The following is a 25,319-nucleotide window of genomic DNA, read 5'->3' as shown; positions in this document are numbered from 1 at the left end:
AAACCCTAAAAATAGTCTTACCACTTTATGCCCCTACCCACCCCTAAACCCTAAAACACCCTTATCATCCAATACCTCTGCCCACCCCTAAACCCTAAGAATACCCTTACAACTCAATACCCTTACTCAAAAATATCCTTACAACCCAATACCTTTATCCACCCCTAAGCCCTAAAAATACCCTTACCACCCAATGACCCTACATTGCCCAAACCCTAAAAATACTGTATCATCCTATATCCCAACCCACCCCTAAACCAAAAAAATACCCTTTCCAAGCCTTGACACTCTAGATTTTTTTTGTAGGTTTTTGTATAGTGAAATCTTGACTGAAGAGTATTAAAGCGCTTTAACAATCGAACCAGAGTGAGTTACACATTCTTAGGTGTTGCCACCCAGACATGTCTGTAGGCTTAACCCTCTTGAAGACCAAAAGCTTAGTATGCCTAGAGTCCGTCCACTGCTTACCACTGTTTGGCTTCCTTGACGCTCTCACATGCTTGATTATAATTTGATGGCTTCCCTTCCCCTCCTTGTGCGATCACCCCCTCCCCCCCCCCCCCCAGAGCATGGCCCTTCACCACCCTCTTGACTGGCTGACTTGTACCCTTCCTCTGCTCCCATTCAGGAGTTTTTTCTTTTTCTTTCAGCTCTCCACAAGAGTGCATGTGTTTTGTAGCTCTCTCCCTCGAGTGCTGCATCTCCTCAAACACTGCTTCCCCACACCCCGCTCCATGTTGTTTTTCATGTCTCTCACCAAGCTTGTCCAATGCTTTCCCCAGCCCTCCCTGCTTTTTATTATATTTGTAAAGGACTCCCTGTACCCAGCCTCAAAAAACCTCCTTTGCTCCTTCAACCCCGGCAACTCCCTGTTATTTCCCCAACCCGCCCCGATCTGTTTCTTTGCCTCTCCTTGAACGTCTCATATGTATATATATATATATATATATATTTTTTTTTTTTTGTTTGTTTTTTTTGTTTTTGTTTTTGTTTTTGTTTTTTTAGGTTTTTTTTTAGTTTTTTGGGGAGGGTCAGGTATCTGTCATTTGATTCCAAGCCACTCTTCAGTGCTAAAAAGTCCTTTAAAGCCACTAAGATTATTTTTGTTTATTTTTTACCAATCCAAGCATCGTCCTCAATCTTTGATCCGTGAATAAAAATACAAAAATGAGACTTGCGTCATTTTCTCGGCACGCATGATGTGTATGGTAATGCATGCATTTCCTGACGTCATTGTGTTGGCATGCTTCTAGGGAATGACACGGCCTCCAGAAGTGGCCGCATTGGCATGCATTTTGCTGCTACACAACACCCGCTAAAAACATTGGCAAAGCCAATAGGTCAGTAAGGCATTAGGCACTGAGCTAAGAAGTGATTTTTTCCCCCAGAATAACAGAATGTTAAATTGAATCTAGGATTCAAACCCGGTCCCAAAGTCAGCAGTTCTAGCCACTAGGCCACATCACCACCCCTAGAAAGTAATTTACACAGTTTCCTTCTAAGAAAGCAAGATGGTGGATGCAATGTATTTCCCTCCACGCCATCTTAAGGCTGTTGCCTTTAGGCAAGGTAGAACAATAAAGCAAATCCTTGATCATGGTCCAGCGGCACAGCTCACATATTCTTTCAAAATGTGGAGCAGAGCTGCACCATCCAGAAGGTTCCATTTGAGAATAGGAGTCTCAAGGTAGCCCTGGACCAACGTAACTGTCAGTGGTTCCTCCTTACGCTGCTGAGGTACCAACATGGATGCCAATCGGCCCTACCTTGGACCAGGAGCACCTCTTGTGTGATCATTCATACTAGCTGCTGACTGATCGTGTTAGGTGTCCGTGGGCTCTGCCTTGATGAAGACTGCCTGATACCTACCGCTTAAATCAACACCTTTGTCAGAACCATATCTTATGGGGTCCTTGACGACACATGAAAAATTTCTTTTAACTAGGTTCCGGCTCAACCTTTTTCATCTCCTGCTAGCAAGACCTAAGGGGGCTTCCAGAGGTCAAGTGCTAGCGTCCTGTGGCTGCGACGGAACGTCTCCTCAGGATTTGCTGCACTTTATGTTTTTTTGTAACTTATATGAAGTCCCCAGGAGGTATTTTTTAGTTCCTATTTTAAAGAAATTATATTTTAACCAAGTCAGACCAGCTCTTATGTACCTTCAATTGTTGAAGGATGATTGTATTATTTTTATAGTAGGGTTTTTAAAACCATCTTTGAAATCTAGGCACTTTATGGACATGTAGAATTTTCTCTTTTAGACATGTCTTTAGATTATTTACAGTGAGGTAACAGAGTCTGTTTTTTTCTAAAAAAAATAGTGTTAATATTTTTTTGTCTTTATGTATTGTATTTTTGTAACTTTCATGGTTTTGCAAACAAAAACCGAATAAAGTTTATTGAATTGAATTGACTGCCTGATACCCCACTACAGAAAATTCCAGATTTTTAAAATACTTTTGCCGGTTGCTCTTAGATGGCCTTGTCATGTGCCAGCTACAAAAAAAACAAGTAGAACTATAGTTGCCCCCTGGATCCTTGATGGATGACTTAATTTTTCAAGTCCTGGCCTTTTTACTACAATTTAGTTTTTTTTGGACTAGTGGTCTTGATTTGCTTCCTTAAAATGTTGAAGGTTTCTTTATTGGGTTAGGTGCCTCATAGACGTTTCTGAAAAAATGTCTCTTTTTGTTTTCTCAGTAGCTTTGTGGTGAAGACTTGTGCCTCTTGCCTCAGGGTTCTGCCTTCTTAACACTGTGATTTACGTTCTTTTCATTATAGTTCACTTAGCATGTTTTTACATCATGATCAACAGTGACCTCCTTGTTGGTGAGTCAAATGCCCAGCTTTGGTTTCATGGGTTTAGCAGGATCTACAATGTCTACGTCAGTTGTGATGTTGAAATAGAAGTTATCAAGTAGTGTTTCGGGATTGACAGCATAGGTTTGGACAGCAACAGAGGTGGACTCAAAGACTGATGGGTTTATATTTCAGAATGTTTTTGTGGGAATGGGAGAGGAATTGTGTCTGGTTCACGTGGTTGGTTTAGAGATGAGTTCAAAGAGGCAGGTGATGACAAAGAAGTGGTTAGACCAGACTTGCGGCTATAGAGACATATTAGAACTTTCACGATTACAAGTAAATGTGTGTGCTCACCTGAGTACATTGGTCTTTGCACCACTAGTTTGAGCTCAGAACCTGCATGTTGGTGAGGAGTTCTTTGGCAGGTTTGGGGTCTGGCCTATCAATCCACCTGGTTAAAGTCTCTTAAAGTCTAGGTTGTTTCCCGGGATGAGTTAGACTACTGCTGCAAAGAAGGTGCTGTTCAGGTTCATGGTTCAGTGAGCCGCTATACATTCGAAGGATGTGTATATGGCAGGAAAATCAGTGTGTATGTAGCGCTGCTACCCTCTCCGGGCCCTAAATTCACTAGAGAGTTTCTCAGTCCCAAGGAGAGAGAAGGCCTTCGTAGGTGGTTATTGCACCGTCCTTGAACCCAGTCTCCAGGAGGCTGAATAAGTGGCAGTGATAGTCAGGCCAGAGGCCATTGATATCATGGGAATGCTTTGAACCTAAGCCGGGGTCGATTAGAGTACGGTTCAGGTCTAGGTTCAGGATTTGAGGTAAATCACCATCAAAGAATTGTACTGTTAGAAGCAGTGGTGAAAGTAACTAGGCAATGGCAGGTGAAGTGCCCAAGGCAGCAATGGAACTCGGTTGGTATTGATCAGAGGTCTCCAGGAAAGCGGTGCATCATTAGTTGATGGAATGATGCTGAGCTGGTTGGTTGAACAAGCAGATGCTTATGCCATTGCACAAGGCTGCTGCCCTGGCTGGCGGTGATGTGTATGAAGTATGGTAGATTTTAGGGGCAGATGAAGTTTTTGATGCGTATCCGGAGAAGGTAAGTGTGGTGTGTACATCAGTGCATAGTTTTGTGTATTTGAGATGCTATGTTGTATTGTAATGTGTTGTGTTAAGTTATATGTTACTCAAACTAGACCCTAGGAAAACACACAGTGTGGTTCCTCGCAGAGGGCAACAGATTTTGTCCCATCAACCCAACTCCTTTCCTCATTGCGAAATTTTCGAGTGATCTTATATCACTCCCCTACTTGCCTTGACCAATTGACAAGTAGTGCCAATCTGCTTTCCAGCTGGATTCACGCTATAGAAATAGACGCACAAAGCTGCACGTGCGTTCCTACTGTCAGGAAGAACCCCTACCGGTGTTTTAGTCTCCCATATACTTCTGCCTCCACCCATGTAGCGCATGCACACCTATACCCACTTCCCAGCACAAGTGCAGTGTGTACCACCTTGTTAGTGTGAACCTGGTGATGTGTGTTTTCCAAAATATTATAGGCCTCACGCCTCGAGTTAGATTTATATGGGATACTGTGAGGAAAGGTGTTTTTGGCTTGACTTAAAGGGAGAACAAACTACTGTTGCCAATACATTCAAATGTACAAAGAGGGGCCTTAGGGCCAGGCAGAGAAGTAATAACCCTCTCACTCCATGCCGTTGGTTGTTTGGTGGAAAAAAGAATTAAATTCAAGTCACAATGCCTAGCACATAAGGCATTACAGGGAAAAGGACCACTGTATTTGAGGACACACCTCAGAAGATATATGTCTGCCAGAAATTTAAGATCCGCTCACTCACAACTACTGTCAATTCCCAGGTACAAGCAGGCTTGCTGGGGGGCAGAAGTTTCTTATTAGGGTCAGCGAAGACCTGGAATCATTTACCGATCCCGATAAAGAATAGCACGTCGCTCATGTCGTTTAGAAGGCTGCTGAAAACTTGGCTATTCGTTTAGCGGGGCCTACCAAAGTTCAGCACTCCTGCCAAATTCCAGCGCCAAGATGCCCTCGGGCATACGTGCGCTTTACAAGTCTATAAATCAAATCAAATGAAATCATTCCGCCTCCAGTGAGGGACTACTTTACTTCTCGAAAGCGTTCTGAGTCATCACACAATAAATTAGTTATCTCCTAGATGCACTTTATACAGAATTTAATATGCGTGATTTCTTTCACTGCAGCAGTCTTTTTAGGTCTCGCCTGGCGTAGGCTGCGCGCATGTGCAGTCTTGCTGGCGAGATTTATTGATATGAAGTATTTTCTGTAAGGGGCATTGAGCCCCCCCCCCCCTCTTTTCCATTGGCTGGCGTCACAGTTTATGCTAAACGGTGGCCAGCCATTGGAAAAGAGCTCCTTGTGACGTATTTGCTCTACTTTTTCGGCCATCCCATTTGGACGGCATTGCCTGCTTTGCTTTCATCGCAAAAGGTTTCTTATCTTTATGGGGCCAAACACGTGGCCCCATAAAGACAAGAAACCTTTTAGCAGGCGAGAAAACCGAGCAAATACGTCATGGCAAGCGCTTGTTTTTAAACAGCAGCTCTTTCCTGTGACCACTTGCACTTTCCTGTGGTCGGACCTCCCCATCCACAGAGCGCCCATCTTTGTGTCAGAACAAGGCGCTGCACCAGATTTAGGCCGCAGCCTGCCTGCACCTGGCCGAGATCGGGGATCCGGCCTTGGGCTCTCATCCGGAGCAGCGCCGGAAGGCCGCTCATGTGCTCGACAGCCCCAGGCCTCCCGGGGACACCCTTGGTGAGTGTTCGTGGCTGATAATGACTGCCAGGCGCACACGGGTTGCCCTCTCGCCACCTGTGGTGGCGCTGTGGGTTGTATTTGGTCGCCAAATTTGTCTTCCACCCTTTGAGATGCCATGGGGTCTTATGGTGTGGTGTGTTTTTTTGCCTCACGTTGACCTCACATGTTCCTGCCAGAGGCCTGTCCATACAATTGCTACCATTGGTGACAGTGGATCTTAAGTTGTGTTTCATAGTTCACAGCATGGTTACCTTCTTTATATGTCCCCTTAATGTCTCGCGTTTACATCGGTCTATCAGTCTATACGTAATTGCCTAAACCTACGCACAATTTTGGGTGTAAACCTATGAGCTACCTTCCGGTGCTCTCTGGTCTGCTTTGGTCATGCAGCAGAAATGTGTTCTTCAGAGCTTGATACATAGTTGCCTCGTCTTCCGCTGCTCCTGCAGTTGTCTGACCTCGCAGTGTGCCTTTGCTGCGGTGACTCCCAGCTGTCATCGCGGCGCATGCTTCCAAGAGGCTTTAACTTGTGCTGCTGTTCGGACCCACAACCCCCTCCCCCCGCCTTGCACAGAGCCTTTTGTGCATGGAAAGAGCCCGCAGCCTGCAGGGTGAAGCAAGCAAGGTGTGAGCTATGTCTGGCACCGCCCCCTGCTAATGAATGACCAGAGAAAGCCCGCGTTGACATTGTGCGTCGCTGCTTCTGGCTGTTAACGATTTGCCAGGGATCGCGGAGCTGGTCCAACCGGACTGACGCCTTCGGATTACTGGTTCGCTTGTCTCCTCAGATGCACTCACTGGGCGTGCATGGCTAGTATGTGGCCCATTCGTTTCCATTCTCCATAGTTCTCATTACCCCCTAACAAACCCCTGCTGGCATGTATGCCCCTCCCCCTCTCAGTCGTTGTAGCTCTCCAGTTGAATCCGCATGCTGCTGCTGGAAGCTGCCCTGTGTGCGCACGGTTGGCTTTCTTGGCGGCCGCCAGTTCATTTCGCAATGACGCTGCGTGTGTACTCGCTCCTCGTGGGCACTTTAAAACCACGAGGGGCCTGGCCTGCTTTGTTTTCCTTATACTAACGACCACTCTACGTTTGAGAGGCGTCGGAGAGGTGAAGGGAGGTCTGGGGGTGCGTAGAGGTTAATTGGAAAACGCGGCCTGGTGTGTGCGCGTCCGGCAAAACAGCGAAATAGAAAAGGTAAAATCATTCCATGTGCTGGGCACTAACACTATGCTGCTGTCTCCTCTGTGAGCCATGCGGAGATCTGCATTTATTCATTTATTTGTGTGCCTTGTTGAGAGTATTTCCCAGCATGCTCGATGGCCAATTAAATGGCGCTGGAAATTAAACTTGTTTGACTTTTAACCCCGGTACAAGTTGTTACCTTTAGAAGCAGAAGTCGCAGTACGAGACAAAGTGGGGAGGGGCTGTATGGTGTGGGGGGGCTCTGGAATGACAGTAGAAGCACACATGCATACAGAACGACACACATAGATTAATCGATATATTTACATCCAGACTAAACCACGCAGGACAGCCATGTCCATAGATCATCTAGGCACCCCTACAGGTGCACATGCAGTTATATACTTATAGACAGCCGGAACTGATAGGAGGATATGATCGAGTCAGTATCCGCCACTAGCAATAGACACATTCCATACCATTGTTTTAAGCTTGTCTGTTTCATTGTAAACGTGGAACTGTTTCACCCCCACTCCCCCCCAGGGCACACACTTGTGCACGGATTTCTACTTCCAGACAGTCTCTGGCTCTTTATCTGACTCCTGCAGGGAACTGCTCTCTCACTTTGTGACTGTTTTTCCATCTTTCTCTTCCTCCGTCTTTCCCCTATTGTATTTTCCCTTCTACTACTTTCGGGAAATGTCTGAAGAGGAAGTATAAGTGCCAATCCCCAACAAGCATTTGCAATGCAATAGGTCTCGCATTTAAGCGAGTTTAAGCTAATGGCATTCTAAATGACATTGCCTTTTATTGATCTGTTTTAAAAACCAAAACATAAATAAAAGGCATTGTCATTTACAATGCCAATAGCTCAAACTCAAGTAAATGCGAGACCTATTGCATTGCAAATGCTTGTTTAAAATATGTTGCTCTGGACTCTGAATGCCAGCCAGGCCTTTTGACTTTGCCAGTGCCTGTTTGAATCATTTTGGCAGCGGAGTGCTTTTAAGCATCTTTGCTCAGTCTACTGTCTTTTATGGGGAGTGGGGACATGCAGAAACAGGGGTGCGGGGGGAGGAGGGGGTCGTCAGTAGCAATGGGGCTCTATTCCGGAAGGAAGTGTGGGGGACGGACAGACTCGAACTGGCTTCCGCCGGATCCATCCTCTGAGCTTCGCGTCCGCTGTCCAGGGTACTGAACGCTGCCCCGGGCCCGGGGATTGCGCTGTCCGCCTCCAGGGCCTCTAGAAATCCTTATTGTTCATTTCCCTTCATTTGTCGCGTGGCAGCAGGGTGCGCTGAGGGAGTCATGGCTAGTCTTGTGATTGGGGGGGGGGGCAGAACGGCGGAGTCGCTATTACTAACTGCGCGGTACACAGCGCTTCCAGAGCTCGGAGAGGGCGAGTTACTTATAGCGCTAGGCTGGGGCATATATTGCGGGGGCTGCATGGGGGCGGGGGTATTGGAATCAGCTGTACAGAGGGCACCCACAGATGGAGGTATAATGGGCGGGGGAGTTGAGAGTATTTTTAACCAGTTGTATTCAGAAGTCGGGAAGTAGCTGGAGCTATAACAGGGGTGCGAAGGAATGGAATATTTTTCACCAGTGCTACTCAGAGGGCATCGATAGCAGGACCTCTAATAAAAGGCAGGAGGGGTATTTCTGTCGGAGATAAACTGAAAACATTTACCGCCCGAGGTATATTACGGAGCTGGGGATGGGCAGGCGGGGGGTTATTTTCCACGAAGTGCTAACCGGGGGTACGTGTAACTGGAGCGGTGTGAGGGGGTACTGCCAGTGCTTTGAATGGGCCGAAGCTGTCCGGTGCTTAGTACTGGCACCTGTTTATTTTGAGAGGGAGGGTACCTTCCAATAATATGCGTGCAGTATTTATAACGGTGCTAAACTGGAAAAATGTATAGCTGCTTAGAAGGGCTAGGAAAGGGGTGTTCATAACAGCGCTACACTTGGAGCACTCGTTGGTTATATTATAACAAGGCTGAGATATTTATACACACTGCTGGACGAGAGGGCATTTCATGTAGTCATTCTAATTGGTGGGGGCATTGAGAGTCCAACTAATGCAATGGGGGAGGGGGTCGGGGTTGACACCTAGGTCCTAGGCTCATTACAAGGCGGGTGGGATATCTTGTAACCTGTGCAGCGCATGTAAAGCGTTCCTTATAACACGGGGGCTCTTGACACCAATGATGCTCGGGACATACCGAGGAGGTCCTAGAATAGGGAGAGGAGCTATGAGCAAGGCGCTACATGAATGAGTGTTGGTGTCTAACGCGGCGCCTGGGAGGGTTTCGGTGCCTGCAGCAGTGAAAGGGAAGCCGTGGCCCCCTCCTCCCGCACCCCCTCTCGGTTTACGATGGCATTCACCGCTGTTGATACCCGCGCTCACCCGGGGTTTATTAAAATCGCATAAAACCTCGTCCTGTAGAGTCACACAAGCCCTTACAGGCAGGGTAATCATGACGCGGGGACGTCCTGTCAGGGGCGCACTGTGTTGCCTGTTTGATGGCGCTGTAAATCCGCGTTCTCTTGTGTTTACGCAGTGGCAGCATCGAGCCGGCTGGTAAAATATCATTTTGCCAATGAACTCTGTTGATATTTTTATGAGGCCGGCGGATTGGCGCTCGCCGCCCGGGGGCTCGTAAATCCCAGCTGGAGTGCCAGGCGATAAGCGATGCCGGCATCCTCTGGGCACGAGCCGGGGACAGCTTCAGATGTGCGCGAGAGAGCCGGGCGGGGAGATGCCGTTTCACCGGCGGTGGCGCCGGCTCTCTTGTTTGGGAGGGAGGGACGGGCTCATATTTCATCAGAGTTTAAACCGGAGGTGGGGGGGAGGGGGTGAGGGGGGGGCAGAGAAAGGGAGAGAAGAGAAGAGGAAGAGCAAGATTGGAAAATAGTGAGGAAGGCAGGAAGAAAGAAGAACCTGCAGGAGTGAGGTGAAGAGGCAAGGAGTATGGGGTGAGTGAAGAAAGATGCATCATTGTAAATTGTATTTATATAGCACTTAGTTCCCCTGATGAGGCGTTGAAGCGCATTTCAGGGAGTCGCCTGCTACTCCGGGACCCAAGATTGGAGTCTAATAGTAGATTAGTAATAAGTGTTTTACCTAAGGGGGGAATCAAGACTAGACATCCTTGTACTTGCAACTTCTTGTTCTACAGTGCTGGCTGCAGGCTCCTCAGACATTCTTGGGCCCCTGCACTTACTTATTTCATTGTGTTTACAATTTGAAGCAGAACCATTTAATCAGGGGCCACAATGCGGTTGATTGTCAGAGACACGCATGGCTGAACCACACGTGCTTCTACAATCTGGTCCCAACCACGAATGCCTTTTGACCCAGCATGCGTTTACCTCGCAATTTTGTGAGGCCTAAAACCTGCCCTGCCCTTAAAACTAGCCCTACCCCATCCCCCGCTGTGAGGCCTAAAACCCTGCCACCTGTAAAAAAAAAATTACCGACCCCCCCCCGCCCTCAGCCTTAGAACGGACCTAACCCCTAAAAACTCTCCCCCAAACCCAGCCCTTAAAACCACCCTGACCCCCTCCCCCATGCCCTGAGCCCTAAAACCCTGGCCCCTTCTAAAAAGTACCCTGTACCCCTTCGCCCTGAACTCTAAAAGCAATCCCTCCCCCCTTAAAACTACCCGACCAAACCCAGCCCCACTTACTTGTCCTGTTTGGAGCTTCCTGTTCTGACACTTCCTCTTCTCCCCAGCCCCACTTACCTGCCCCGTTAGGAGCTTTCTGTGCCGATGCTTCCTCTTCTCCCCAGCCCCACTTACCTGTTCTGTTAGGAGCTTTCTGTGCCGATGCTTCCTCTTCTCCCCAGCCCCACTCACCTGTCCTCTTTGGAGCTTCCTGTTCCGACGCTTCCTCTTCTCCCCAGCCCCACTTACCTGTCCTGTTTGGAGCTTCCTGTTCCGACGCTTCCTCTTCTCCCCAGCCCCACTTACCTGTCCTCTTTGGAGCTTCCTGTTCAGAGGCTTCCTCTTCTCCCCAGCCCCACTTACCTGTCCTCTTTGGAGCTTCCTGTTCCGACGCTTCCTCTTCTCCCCAGCCTCACTTACCTGTTCTGTTAGGAGCTTTCTGTGCCGATGCTTCCTCTTCTCCCCAGCCCCACTCACCTGTCCTCTTTGGAGCTTCCTGTTCCGACGCTTCCTCTTCTCCCCAGCCCCACTTACCTGTCCTGTTTGGAGCTTCCTGTTCCGACGCTTCCTCTTCTCCCCAGCCCCACTTACCTGTCCTGTTTGTAGCTTCCTGTTCCGACGCTTCCTCTTCTCCCCAGCCCCACTTACCTGTTTGGTTAGGAGCTTCCTGTTCAGATGCTTCCTCTTCTACCCAGCCCCACTTACCTGTTCTGTTAGGAGCTTCCTGTTCAGATGCTTCCTCTTCTCCCCAGCCCCACTTACCTGTCCTGTTTGGAGCTTCCTGTTCCGACGCTTCCTCTTCTCCCCAGCCCCACTTACGTGTCCTGTTTGGAGCTTCCTGTTCCGACGCTTCCTCTTCTCCCCAGCCCCACTTACCTGTTTTGTTAGGAGCTTCCTATTCCGATGCTTCCTCTTCTCCCCAGCCCCACTTACCTTTTCTGTTAGGAGCTTCCTGTTTAGATGCTTCCTCTTCTCCCCAGCCCCACTTACCTGTCCTGTTTGGAGCTTCCTGTTCAGAGGCTTCCTCTTCTCCCCAGCCCCACTTACCTGTCCAGTTTGGAGCTTCCTGTTCCGACGCTTCCTCGTCTCCCCAGCCCCACTTACCTGTCCTGTTTGGAGCTTCCTGTTCCGACGCTTCCTCTTCTCCCCAGCCCCACTTACCTGTCCAGATTGGAGCTTCCTATTCCGATGCTTCCTCTTCTCCCCAGCCCCACTTACCTTTTCTGTTAGGAGCTTCCTGTTTAGATGCTTCCTCTTCTCCCCAGCCCCACTTACCTGTCCTGTTTGGAGCTTCCTGTTCAGAGGCTTCCTCTTCTCCCCAGCCCCACTTACCTGTCCTCTTTGGAGCTTCCTGTTCAGAGGCTTCCTCTTCTCCCCAGCCCCACTTACCTGTCCTGTTTGGAGCTTCCTGTTCCGATGCTTCCTCTTCTCCCCAGCCCCACTTACCTGTCCTGTTTGGAGCTTCCTGTTCCGACGCTTCCTCTTCTCCCCAGCCCCACTTACCTGTCCTCTTTGGAGCTTCCTGTTCCTACGCTTCCTCTTCTCCCCAGACCCACTTACCTGTCCTGTTTGGAGCTTCCTGTTCTGACGCTTCCTCTTCTCCCCAGCCCCACTTACCTGTTTGGTTAGGAGCTTCCTGTTCAGATGCTTCCTCTTCTCCCCAGCCCCACTTACCTGTTCTGTTAGGAGCTTCCTGTTCAGATGCTTCCTCTTTTCCCCAGCCTCACTTACCTGTCCTTTTTGGAATTTCCTGTTCCGATGCTTTCTCTTCTCCCCAGCTTCACTTACCTGTCCTGTTTGGAGCTTTCTGTACCGACGCTTCCTCTTCTCCCCAGCCTCACTTACCTGTCCTCTTTGGAGCTTCCTGTTCCGACGCTTCCTCTTCTCCCCAGCCTCACTTACCTGTCCTCTTTGGAGCTTCCTGTTCCGACGCTTCCTCTTCTCCCCAGCCTCACTCACCTGTCCTGTTTGGAGCTTCCTGTTCCGACGCTTTCTCTTCTCCCCAGCCTCACTTACCTGTCCTGTTTGGAGCTTCCTGTTCAGATGCTTCCTCTTCTCCCCAGCCTCACTTACCTGTCCTGTTTGGAGCTTCCAGTTCCGACGCTCCCTCTTTTCCCCAGCCTCACTTACCTGTCCTGTTTGGAGCTTCCTGGTCCGACGCTTCCTCTTCTCCCCAGCCCCACTTACCTGTCCTGTTTGGAGCTTCCTGTTCAGAGGCTTCCTCTTCTCCCCAGCCTCACTCACCTGTCCTCTTTGGAGCTTCCTGTTCCGACGCTTCCTCTTCTCCCCAGCCCCACTTACCTGTCCTCTTTGGAGCTTCCTGTTCAGAGGCTTCCTCTTCTCCCCAGCCTCACTCACCTGTCTTGTTTGGAGCTTCCTGTTCCGACGCTTCCTCTTCTCCCCAGCCTCACTTACCTGTCCTGTTTGGAGCTTCCTGTTCCGACGCTTCCTCTTCTCCCCAGCCCCACTTACCTGTCCTGTTTGGAGCTTCCTGTTCCGACGCTTCCTCTTCTCCCCAGCCTCACTTACCTGTCCTGTTTGGAGCTTCCTGTTCCGACGCTTCCTCTTCTCCCCACCCATCCGTACACTAGACCGATATCTGCCTTAACCACGCATACGCGTGGTTCAAGCAAGTGTTGTTACACTTGCGAGGAAACAGCACACATGGCTCAGCCCACGTTGTAAAGGCCTTTTCCCTCACAATGCTGACATTGGCCGTGAGAGGGCCAGGTTTTGCTAGGCGGCCATATTGAGAACCTCGGAAGGAGGAAAGGCCAAGACTGCATTTTCCACACCATGGTCTTCAGAAGGCGTCCATTATTACACTGACAATGTAACCCAAAGCGAGGAGACGTGGCACGCCCGCCAAGCTGCGGCATGCCCTTTACCCTGACTATCCTTCCATTTTCACCTTTAGTACTTTCTGTAACTTCTGACAAACACTTCCTTGTGGTGTCTGGCCCTGGTCCCTAAATTCTATACCCCCACTTCTTGAAAAAACTGCTGTCCACACCCCCATTCAATCTGCTGTTTTGGAGGTTGTGGTTTTTCCAAGTAGTTATTTAATTATAAAGATTTGTTGCTCCCAGGGATATTCAGGTCTCAGCTTAATTAGTCCATTAGGACAATCATTTAATCAATTGATTTCCATTAGTACTAATTTAGATGCAAATCAATCACGTATTTCTATCACCTCTCGGTCACCATACTACGCGCAACGCGAAATTTGAATTCATTGTTAAAAGCTGTTTTTCATCCACAGTCAGACCAGAGTGCCGAATCTGTTAGACATAATACCAGAATTCACAACACATTGGACTCAATTTGTGAAAAATAATTTGTGAAAATTCTGCTGATTACTCAATGTTAGCACTTGTGTGGCTCCATAACTTTCCACATATTATAAAGTAACTCTGTCTTTTATTTTTTATCTTTTCATTTCTTTCAAAAGACTAATGTTTTTTCATTATAAATGAGGGGGAGAGGAATTATTGTCTTGTTTATTTAGGATAACAACAATGAATACTGGGTTTCATGTGTCCCTAATCTGAAATAATCGTTTTATGGTTCCCGACATGGGTCTCTTCAGGGCCGGCTATAGGGCGGTGCGACTGGTGCAGCCCTGGAGGGGGGGGAGATTAACCTCAGGGGGGGCTGTGTTTAGCAATAAGTACGATTTTAAAAGCACCTGCTGCAGAGTTCCTTGTGTATGCAGCTTTCAAGCAGCAATACAAATGTCAAGAGAACTCTTGTGTTTAATGCTCCTGCTAGAGAGAGAGATCGGAGTTTTGTCTAGTGGCAGCTTTGACTCACCTTAAAGTAGTGCAGAGGTTAATATGCCAGCTGCAAAGAACAGATCTGCATTTTATGTGGGTAGCTGAGTGGATTAGTAAAGGCAGTCTTTACAAGCGCTTTAAAACAAATGAGATGAGTGGTACTTTTGCCCCAGTGGTAGTGAGAGAATCTGAGTAGAAGGTCATGTTGAGGGGGCAGGGGGCGCCAGAAAAAATTGTTGCACCGGGCACCACCAGCGCTAAAGACGGCCCTGGGTCCATTCAGGGCCGGCTTTAGGGCTGTGCGTCTGGTGCAGCCGCACTGGGCGCTGACCTGTGGAGGGGTGCGCTGTGACCTCAGGGGGCCGCTGTGCTAAGCAATATCTTATGATATGAAAGACACTTTTGCAGGTGGTAGTGAAAGAATCCGAGAAGGCAGTCAAGGGACGTGGGGGCGCCAAAAGTGATTGTCGCACCGGGCACCACCAGCGCTAAAGCCGGCCCTGGGTCCATTTCATGAGCACTAAAAAGCACACAGAGAGGCAACACAAATAGTACAAAAATGCACAAATGCACAGTGGGTGAATCAATCCGGACTCTTCAGTGATGTAAGATATATTCTTTTTAATGGATTCTTGAATCACTCATGGCGGAAGATGATCGGACAAGGCAGCCAAAATACAGCCAAGCTGTATTTTGGCTGCCTTGTCCGATAATCTTCCGCCATGAGTGGTTCAAGAATCCATTAAAAAAAATATATCTTACATCACTGAAGAGTCCGGATTGATTCACCCACTGTGCATTTTTGTAATATTTGTGTTGCCTCTCTGTTTGCTTTTTAGTGTACTATATCTGTGTGGTCTTGTGGCAGTGGACCAGTGAGGTGGGCAACCTTAACCGAGAAGTGAATTTACGATCTGTGTATAGCAAGGTGGTGCAGCTTTTATCCCTCACTGCCTATCTTTCTGCTTTTGTCCATTTCATGAGCAGATGATTACACCAAATTTCTTTGCTCTGAGTCTCAGTAGCCTCCAACACACAATTTGGCATCATTTTTTCAGTGTCCTTCCCATGGCCTTCTCGCCACATGGCTTGTTACAGCACATTTCGCCTCTTCGGTCACCTGGATGCTGCTCTTTGGAGTAAACTAGTATTCGATAATTCTTGTGGTGGTTCTGATATTCACTACTCTTAATTTTAAACCATTTTATGGTGCTGCCAAAATATATTAAAAACACAAAGGCACATGGCAGCGGTTTGTCGAGCGGGTCTTAGGTGTGGCACCCTTTCATAGGGAATTACCAATTTGGATACTGGCCCCCATGGTGGACCTGGAACGCCAGGTGTCCTACCGGGACTGGAAGGAGGGGGGTTGCGAAGTGTTGGCAGATCTGTACCCCTCGGACACCTTCCTGTCATTCGAGCAAGCGGAGGAATTTTATGGCCTTCGTGGGGGACAATACCTACATTATCAAGGGCTGCGTGCGGTGGTGCGTTCGGTCTGGCCGCAGTGCCCGGAGATGCCCTCGATGACCCAGACCCTTCATGTAATCTTGACGTGCGGCCGGGGCCGCAGATTGATTGCATTGTTATATGCGGCGATGAAACGCGACTCGGCTCCTCCGGAGCCTCCGGCGTGGGCGGCCTGGGAAGCGGACTTGGGAGAGCCATTAGATCAAGGGCAACGTACGCGAATCGGAGCATTGACGAGGCGAGTGTCCTGTAATGCGCGGTTTAAGCTCACCCATTTTAACTTTATGCACCGCACATACCTTACTCCGCAGGCGCTGAGTAGATTTGGAACGGGCAGGGGCGGCGACTGCCCTCGGTGTGGCACGGCAGGGGCGGGGTTTTTACACTTGGCCTGGGACTGCCCGCTGGTCGAGCGGTTCTGGGTAGGAGTGGTAGGCCGCATCGCGGCTGCCACTGGCCTCCGAATCCAACGGACACCCCTGCACTGCCTGTTAGCCCTGGTTCCCAAACCAAGGAAACGGAAATTAGCCTATAAATTGCTGCAGTTAATGCTGGTGTTGGCGAGGCGCAGGGTCGCAATTACCTGGATGGGACGGAAAGCCCCGGAGCTTGATACGTGGCTCAGGGATGTGAGGGAATGGACGCTGGCGGAAGAAACACACATGCAGTGTTCTCGGAGGGACGAAAAATTGCCGGAGGACCTTCTGGCGTGGCGAGCTCTGTGTATGAAGGGATTGGCGGTGGAGGGACAAGGGTCGCAGAGTGAGTCGGAGGGAACGAGTGGAGAGTTGTATTCCCTGCTACTTTCTGAGGGGGAGGGAGGGGGGCGATGACGGCGAGGCTGCTCCTGTATGTTAATGAATGGGGCTGGACCAGTTACTCACATGTTATGGCCTGGGCCATGTCTCACTTTGAGGTACCACAGAAGTATACATGTTTTTTTGATTGGACCTGTATGTACTGCCGTGCTCTGATGTCGGGGGGAGTATTACGATTGTTTGTTGAAAACGAAAAATAAAGTTAAAAAAAAAAAAAAAACACAAAGGCACTGACAGACACACTACCAAAGGTGTATTCTGATGGGTAAAGGTATTAATCTAGAATTTCTCCTTTCCATTCTCTGTCACATATTTATTATTTGTACGTGGGGTGTGCATCCAGGTATATAAACAATAAACCCTTTATGAAGCTGGCAGATTCCTGGGTATTTCACCCGTAAAGGTCCAAGGCTTTTCTCTTACACATCACTGTAGTACGTGCCGGATAATTGTGATTATATGGAAGGTGTGCACCGCACAGTCCATACCGCCAAGCCACATATGTGGCTTCCTCTGGCCTAACTTTAGAGCTTGGGTTTGGTGTCCCTAGTCCAGTGTGGTCTGATCTGATGCAACCACACCAAAGCCTACCAGGCCAGACCTAGAGCGGAGCTGGAAGCATATCGGGGTGTGGAGGGCCCCCAAGAATGACTAGGTGAACACAGATGGTGAAGTACTCACACGTAATGGTCAGGGAGGTAGAGACACACTGCCTAAGAGAGGGAGGTGGAAGACCGCAAGAGGAACTGGGTGGGAAGAGGGTGTGGCAACTGAGAAGGAGAGGCAGTACAATCCTTTGGGGTGGTTGAATGCAAGGAAGGGCCGAGGTGGACGTACGTTGGGACAGGAGAGGTTGGAGGAGTGATCTAGAAGGGATGTCTACTTGGCACATGGGTAGGGCAATGGCTCAGGACAGTGGGCTGGCAGTGAGATGGAGGGGCGGCAGGACTGGCCAGCAGGGTTGAGGCGACGTGGCCATTTCCCAAAGGGATTACAGACAAACATTATGCAAGGAGGAATTCACAGGAGTCTCCCATTGCCTCCCTTTCCTGTGACCACCTCACCAAACAGCTGCAGACAACAGTGGGTGAATCAACTCCACAAAACCTGATGCAGTCCAAACAACCCAGCACAGAAGCAACAATTTGTCACTGTGGAGAAACGTGTTAGATGGACGAATGCTGCATCATATTAACATTATGCGCTTTCTTCATTTTAGGTAGGGAAGCCAATGCAAAACATCAGTAATTTCCACCCCCCCCCCCCCCACCAGGAACGCCAAAGCATCTCACAAGCTCCTTGATACGCTATATGTCCCGTAACCTCCACAGTGATCACTCATAGACCGCTTGGGCAGTCAAAGATCCCATCTCATGCTGAGGCCAAGAAGAGCAACACTTTACGTCCAAATCTTAATTCTAGAGAGATGTAGGTAGAAAAATGTAGGTCAATGCACTACTGTGTCAACTTCCTGTGAACTCACCGAGCCCTGAGTCATCTCACCATGGTGGTCTGAAATAAGAATCACAATAGAGGCCCGCCTCCTTACGATGCTCGTCATCGAGCGTGGGCCTGGTGGTGGCTGTATCCATTCCTGGCTCCACACTTTGCAAACCTAGACCAGCAAGAAACTGACATCGGCAAGACGGCTTTTGCTGAGCATCGCTGGCCCTCTAGATTTAATAAATCAGGGAATTGTGAAGCATGCTCTTCACCCGTAGGGGTCTCAAGGAGCTGGGGGGTGTAGCTCGTATCAGTCTAGGAGCCAGGTCTTGAGGGTCTTGCTGAAGATGGGAAGAGTGAGGGTGCATCTGATGTTGATAGGGAGCTTGTTGCAGGTCTTTGCCATGATGTAGGAGAAGAATCTTCCACCCGTTCTGGCTCTGCGGATGCTCGAGGTTTTGGCGAGTTCGGCAGATCAGAGGTTTCTCTTGGGTACTTGGAAGGAGATTCTTTTGTTGTGATATTGGGGTCCTTTGTTGTGGAGGCATTTGTAGGTGTGGGTGAGTATCTTGAAGGTTACTCTCTTCTTGACGGGAAGCCACTAGAGGTCTTGCAGATGTTGGGCGATGTGTTCGTGTCAAGGGATGCCGAGGACGAGTCTGGCTGTGGTGTTCTGTGTGGTCTGGAGCTTGTAGAGCAGAGATTTGTTCATCCCGGCATAGAGGGCGTTTCCGTAGCCCAGTCTGCTGGTTATGAGTGCATGGGTGACGGTCTTTCTTGATTCAGTGGGATCCATTTGAAGGTCTTGTGGAGGATGCGGAGGGTGTTGAAGCAGGTGGAGGCAACGGCATTGATCTGTTGGGTCATGGTGAGGGAGGAGTCGAGAATGATGCCGAGGTTCCAGACATGGTCCGTGGGGGTGGGGGCTGCCGGGGGTGAGGGGCTGCCAAGGGCAGTGAGCCACCAGGTGTTGTCCCATGCAGAGGGGAAGGGTCCGAGGATGAGGACTTCTGTCTTCTCTCAGTTGAGCTTTAGGCAGCTGCTGCTCAAACAGGATGCAACATCCATTATTCCTTCCTGGAAGCTGAGTCTGGTGGTGAGGGGTCCTTAGTGAGGGAGAGCATGAGCTGGGTGTCGTTGGCATAGGATACTATGCTGAGTCCATGCTGTCTGACGAGGGTGGCGAGGGAAGCCATGTAGATGTTGAGCACGGGGCTGAGCGATGATCCGGGGTACTCCGCAGTTGATCTCTGTGGGTTTGGAGAAGGAGGGCGGAAGTCTGATTCTTTGGGTTCTGCTGGTGAGGAAGAAGCGGATCCAGTCGAGGGCGGCTCCCTGTGTGCCGGCATCATGGAGTCTGGTGGTGAGAGTGCGGTGGGAGAGGTCGAGTAGGATCAGGGCTGCAGTGTGGCCTAGGTCGAGGAGGGTGCCGATGTCGTCTGTGGGGGCGAGTAGGGCGGTCTCTGTGCTGTGGTTGCTGCGGAATCTGGATTGGGAGGAGTCGAAGATGGAGTTCTCTTCGATGAATTTTGTTAGTTGGCCATTTACTAATTTTCAGGTGGAAGTAGGAGCCGAGTTGTTTGGAGAGATCCCGGGTGGGTGTGACATCTGTGGCTTTGCTGTGTGACTTGGTGAATTCCTGAATGATGTTGAAGAGTTCCTTGGCGTTGCTGGCATTGGCGTGGATTTTGTTTCGGATGAAGGTCATTTTAGTGGATCTGATGAGTTGGTGGTATTCTGTCATGGCGTTCTTGTATGTGGTGCAGTCTTCTGAAGTTTTGCTGTTTCTCCAATTCTTCTCAAGACGTCTGCAGGTGCGTCTGGATTCCTGGAGGTCGGCAATGAACCTGGTGGCCTTCCTGGGGCTCTGTCTGTCGGCGTACTGGAGGGGGGCGAGCTTGTCTGTGCAGTTGGTGATCCATCTGTGATAGAGTGGCCGAGACTAGACCCAATGGCGGGAACCCTTACACCAAGAACAAATACTAGCGAGTTGAAAGCGCCCCATGGAAGTCCTGGCTCGGTGATAAACAGCGATTAATTCTGGAATAAATTAACAGTAGATTAATGTAGCATCATTGATTAGAGAGCTGGGTCACAATGCTAATTATTGGCCCTCAAGCTGAGGAACCATAGAGATGGTCACTCAAGCCAGAGGAACCCCAAATATGGTAATAAGCAACGCAAACTGGTCTTGTTCTCCTCACTGGTGGGTAATGTGGATGCCTTTTCTAACGCATCACCCCTTCTTTCCCATTCTCTCCCCAGTTTTCTGTTGCGAGGGATCCGGATCAGCGCCTCTACGTGAATTACAGCCTCCTCTTCTGGCAACCTGATTGGCCGCTACTCTCGCTCTCAACATTCCAAGGAACGCTCTAAGGTTGTCTGCTGTGCTTGGCTGCACGGAGAGACGTCCATCATTTAAAATTCGTGCCGCTACTGCATTGCGTTTTGCAATATTGCAAAAGTAATAAACAGAGCTTCTTCCAGACACAGGCATCCTTCTGGTGCTGATAAGAGGTGTGCAATTTCCTTGTCAGTTTGAGCGATGGAGGGAGATTCTCTGGCAGGAAGCGCTGTCTGATTCATTCCTCGCTCTCTCCCTTGGTGTTCAGTGCACTGATACCCCTCTCAGTAGCAGACTCCCCTGCACGCGCAGTCGGGTTTGTTTAACTCAAGACATTGAGAAATAACCAAAAGAACAAACTAAAAGAAAAAGAACGGACCTTTAACCTAAACCCGTATCATTATTTATTTAACTGTGTTGTATCGAGCCAATCCATGGCCTTTCAGGCGCTTCAGCGGGGTTTCAGGCGCTGTACAAGATACAGAAATGCAAAAGAAACATTATTTAATATATAGAAGGTAGACACTGTTGCCAAAACGGAAGGGGCTGGATCACAAAGCTGTTTCTTCCCCCGAATAAAACCAAGGTGTGGTTGCCCCAGCGAATATTTAATGGAGGAAACATGCCACCTCGGCCTGGAATTCTTGAAGAATTCCCTAAAAGCCCGCAATTTGATCCTGGTGTAGGAGTAGCGCTGGGAACAAATGCCATTCTTTTTCCTGGGAGGCGGAAGTGGGGGCGGTGAGCCCGGCCTGGGCACGTGGCCCGTGTTACAGGAAGTGACCCATAGTCGAAGGGCGGCTGCTGGTTGGCTGGAGGTTCTAAAGGCCCTACCCTTGAGAGTGGGGCCGGAGAGTCCCCGGCAGAGTGTCTGCAGCCAGCGAGACCCGGGAGGCTTGTGGTTGCCTCCTGAAGTGAAGCATACTCCCACCACCAGCCCCAAAGGAGGGATTGAAACCTTAGACACTCCTGGTGGGAATGAGTTACCCGAGGTGGATGCGGTTCCTGGATGTGTCTCTGTGTTTGAGCCGCCAGCACGTGCTCTCCACCACAGAGGCCCCTCTTTCTGTGTTTGGTGGTCTGCGCTCTCCATTAAGAGAGAATTCAGGGACAGCCCCACCCCAATTCTTTTATCCAGAAAGCATCGCACTGGGTATCCTCAGCAGGCCCAATGGTTCCCCTCAGAAGGGGTCTCCAAGGTTTATGGGGACCCCAGGGTGGTTCTTTTAATTTTTATCCCAAGGGCAGAGTTTGCCAAGTTCTCAAACATTGGCCTCCAAGTAGTTCACAGTTTTGTTTCTCCTTCTTCTGTGCCAGGGTAAGATTTATGCCCACCCTTGCTAGTGTGAACTCACCAGCAGTGCCGCGGCGGACACGTAACAAGCTATAGTGAACTACACTTACACGTGAAATGTTAGCGGTAGGAAGAGAGTGAGATTAAAAGCAGTGAGAAAGGCCTGGTTTTTCAAATGGAGCAGTCTTCAATAACAGAGCCAACTTTGCCCTTTTTGTAGTTTTTGTGGAAAAATGCGCAAAGCTAGCAAGAAAAAAAACGGAATGCAACACAACGAGCCCACCTTGCAATATTTCCCAACAAAACACAAGGTAACCCATCACTATCACCAGAAAATGCTCGTAACAAATATGTGCCTTCTTATTACTATTGCCACCTGCACAAATCTGCTTTCGTATTACGGTGGCACAGGCCTGCCAAAAATTACTACTAACACATGGAATAGCGCCAGTCACAAATGTTTTGTGATCCGGCCTTGGTTTCTGCCAGAGAGGATTGTTGTCTAGGGGTGAGTGGAGTATCTCAGTGCCATTTCAGCCCTGTCCCTCTTTCTGGAAGAATGATTTGTCCATGCCCATATATCCACATGCTCATTCAAACCTTGGCCTCTCTGACAACAAATTTGATTCAGTAATCTAGCTATAAGTTGGATCCACCGAGAGCTTGGCTTGTTTCGTGGGGCAGGAGGGTGTCTACTTTGGTTATCTGTGTGGATGCTGCCCTTCCCGTTCAAACTATACCCCCCCCCCCACCCCTCCACAATATGAATTATTTGAAGGAATGAGCGGGGATCTCACATAAAGTGGCCAATTTATCTGTGGCCTCTTGGGGGGGGGGGTGTATAACACCTGGGCTGAAAGAAGAGCAAGAAGAAGGAACACACGTGGATTCATTGTGGATTGCTTGGCCAAAAACATGGGTGGAGCCCCCTTCTTCCATATTAGGCCAAATTGTGTGATCCTGGGCAAACAGCTTTGTGTGACTGCGCCTCATTGTCTTTTACAGCACATTTTGGGAGCACTAACACATAGATCAGTCCAGACTTAGCCTTGTACGTTAGTCATGTATAGTTTAGTCATGTATAGTTTTATTTGAAAGTAATGTTGCTCCCTCTAAAATGTTATTGACCAAAAATATCCAACTCTTGGCAACATTGTACAGACTTTCTTTTTCCAACTATTCTGATTGTTTTTGAAATTACACATTTTAAAATAAACGTCCCTTGATGCAGAAATCTAATATAACACTCAAATGTCCAAAGATTTGGTTTTTTTCCACTTTTAAATAGACACGTGTTTTTTTAGTTTTTTTTTTAACAAGTCATCCCCTGGGGGATTTACAGGAAAGGACTTCCAATGGCTTGGCTTGTTCTTTGGCTCTTGGGACCAAGCTCGCTTCTGGTTGGCTTCTGGTTGGGCTCTGGTTGGCTTCTGGTTGGTTTCTGGTTGGGTTCTGGTTGGGCTCTGGTTGGGCTCTGGTTGGCTTCTGGTTGGCTTCTGGTTGGGCTCTGGCTGGGCTTTGGTTGGGCTTCTGGTTGGCTTCTGGTTGGGCTCTGGTTGGGCTTTGGTTGGGCTTTGGTTGGGCTCTGGTTGGGATTCTGGCTCGCCTCGGACTCTGCTCTCTTTATTATTCTTGACCCATGCCCACTTCTTTCAGTTACTTGGAGCAGGGTGAAAGACCGTTTGATGTCATCTGTGGCCAAAGAGAACGTGATGTTACTGGCGCTGGCCCGTATGGTGAAATGTCGCCCCCTGGAGGCCTGTGGCTTCATATCATGCCTTGTGAGATGTTCTTGTAAAGACCAGTTCAAGAGCCTGTAATCCCTTCATCTGCCGGATTGCTATACCCTGTGCTCTTCTGTGCTGTGGCCCCGCTCTCTCCTCTAAGTGTGATGTGGTCAGAGGCTCCTCAAAGCCTTCCCTTCTGAGGGGATTCTGTCCCCACTCTTCACTCCCCCCCCCTACCCAAGATCTCGTCCCATCTTTCCAGATAGTTCTGTGTTCCATCCTCTCACAAGCTAAGTTCCTCTCTCTCCACCCCACCCCATCAATCCAATGAAAATCAATTCACTAATGCTATATTGCTATGATTTATAGCCTGTCGGATATTACAGGCCACACATATTGCAGGAATTTGTGGCATGGCTTTTTAATTCTCTCATGGTGCCATAAGCGGGAAAGGGATCTGTTGAGGTTTCTATGTTATACAAATATCATATAGGAGATTACAGCAAAGATACAGTGTTATAACAATAGCGAAAAACACTCCACATAAGTAATAGAATGAATGCTGTAAAAGTCGATTTACACCATTTTTCAAAAGTCAAGGAAATCATTCTCCCTGCACCATAAGAAAAACATTCCAAATTGTGACAGTGGATGAATACGATTAAAATTCTGTATAATGTAAATGCAGACATGTATTAAACAAGATAAAACTAACCTTCAGCGCTGCAGACCAATGTTGTATTGGGGGCAAATGGAGGGATTAGGGGTTCCTGCAGAGCAGTTGGGGTATTTAAACCGTTTGAGTGAGGAACATGGACGAAAGTCCAGCTTGGAGTTAGGGGGGCTTACCAGCCTGGATTGATATCTTCAGTGGCCTAAAGCAGGGGGGCATTATGCGCCCCTGATTTTGCCTTTTTATTTCTGATCTTCCTGTATATGTTTGTATGTGAGATAGATACAGCTTTATTGTATCAAGTTATTTAAAGCCATCACAATATAAAAACAGCAATCGGGATAAAACACGTAAGACAAAAAGACATAGCGTAGCTCAATCAGTCAATACATTGAGAAGTACTCAACTGCCTTGCAAACCTGATCCCCTAAAGTCCCCTAAAAATTCAGCAAAAATAATACCCTACTCCTAACACATAAGGTTTGTGCACTTCCAAAGAGAGCAGATGGTCAATAAATAAATGTCAGTCCTGGGGAGGGGACTCGGCAATACCTGGCCATAATAAATAAATTGTTATTGATAAAGTACAGCGTGCAGAATCATCAAAAATCACCTCTGCGGCGTATCCTATGACAGGAACACAATTACCATCTTCAATTCAACGGAGTGCCGCAGCAGCCTACTAAGGAAGGGTCACTTTGGCTGGGGTCGGCTCATCCAAGTCGCTGCTGGAGGAACCCCGGCCACCCCGGCCGGTTACATTTTATTCAATGACCGGTGCAGGGAGATCTAGGGAGTGACGCTGGAGTCGATCTAAAACTGCAGTAAAAGTCGATCATTTAGATAGGATCAAATACAAGTGCAACTTCATATGAAAAACCATTTTAACTATAGTCTGTACATCTGTTTGAAAAATAAAACATCAAGGCACCAAGGGGCATATTAACAATGCGGCGATAAAAAATTATCGCCGTTTTTGGCCGAAAAGCGGCGATAATTTTATCGCCTTATCAGCAAAGACAAGCTATCGTGAGTTTTGCTGATTTTGCTCCCGTTTCCAGCAAGTCTAACTTCGCATCACTAATGAGATGCAAAGTAGGCGTGTCTGTGGAAACAACATGGGTAAATATCGCGAAGGCAGCTTTGCGATATTTACAATGCGGGGAAGCGATTATTTTAATCGCCCTAAGTATGCCTTAACGCAGGAATTTAACGTCTGTTAAATTCCTGACTAAGGCATACCTAACATGGGGGGTGGATTCATGTGATACGACCACAGGGTCGTATCATCAAG

The 25,319-nt window shown here is 48.6% G+C and overlaps 1 protein-coding gene across 2 annotated transcripts in view; it reads left to right on the top strand.

Moving 5' to 3' along the window:
• Window positions 1-25,319, top strand: part of LOC146796804 (leucine-rich repeat neuronal protein 1-like) — a 104,058-nt gene that overhangs the window by 14,577 nt on the left and 64,162 nt on the right. Inside the window, exon 1 of one of the 2 annotated variants that reach the window (XM_085629519.1) lies at window positions 9,673-9,788. The exons of the other annotated variant lie outside the window; for it this stretch is intronic. The gene's annotated coding sequence lies outside the window, so the exon portion shown is untranslated. Of the gene's footprint in view, window positions 1-9,672; window positions 9,789-25,319 lie in introns of those variants that run through there. 2 annotated transcript variants of the gene reach the window in all.

The sequence above is a fragment of the Triturus cristatus genome, chromosome 10, assembly GCF_964204655.1.
Source record: "Triturus cristatus chromosome 10, aTriCri1.1, whole genome shotgun sequence".
NCBI lineage: Eukaryota > Metazoa > Chordata > Amphibia > Caudata > Salamandridae > Triturus > Triturus cristatus.
Note: the sequence above shows the minus strand (reverse complement) of the source record. Positions and strands in the feature narration are given on the sequence as shown.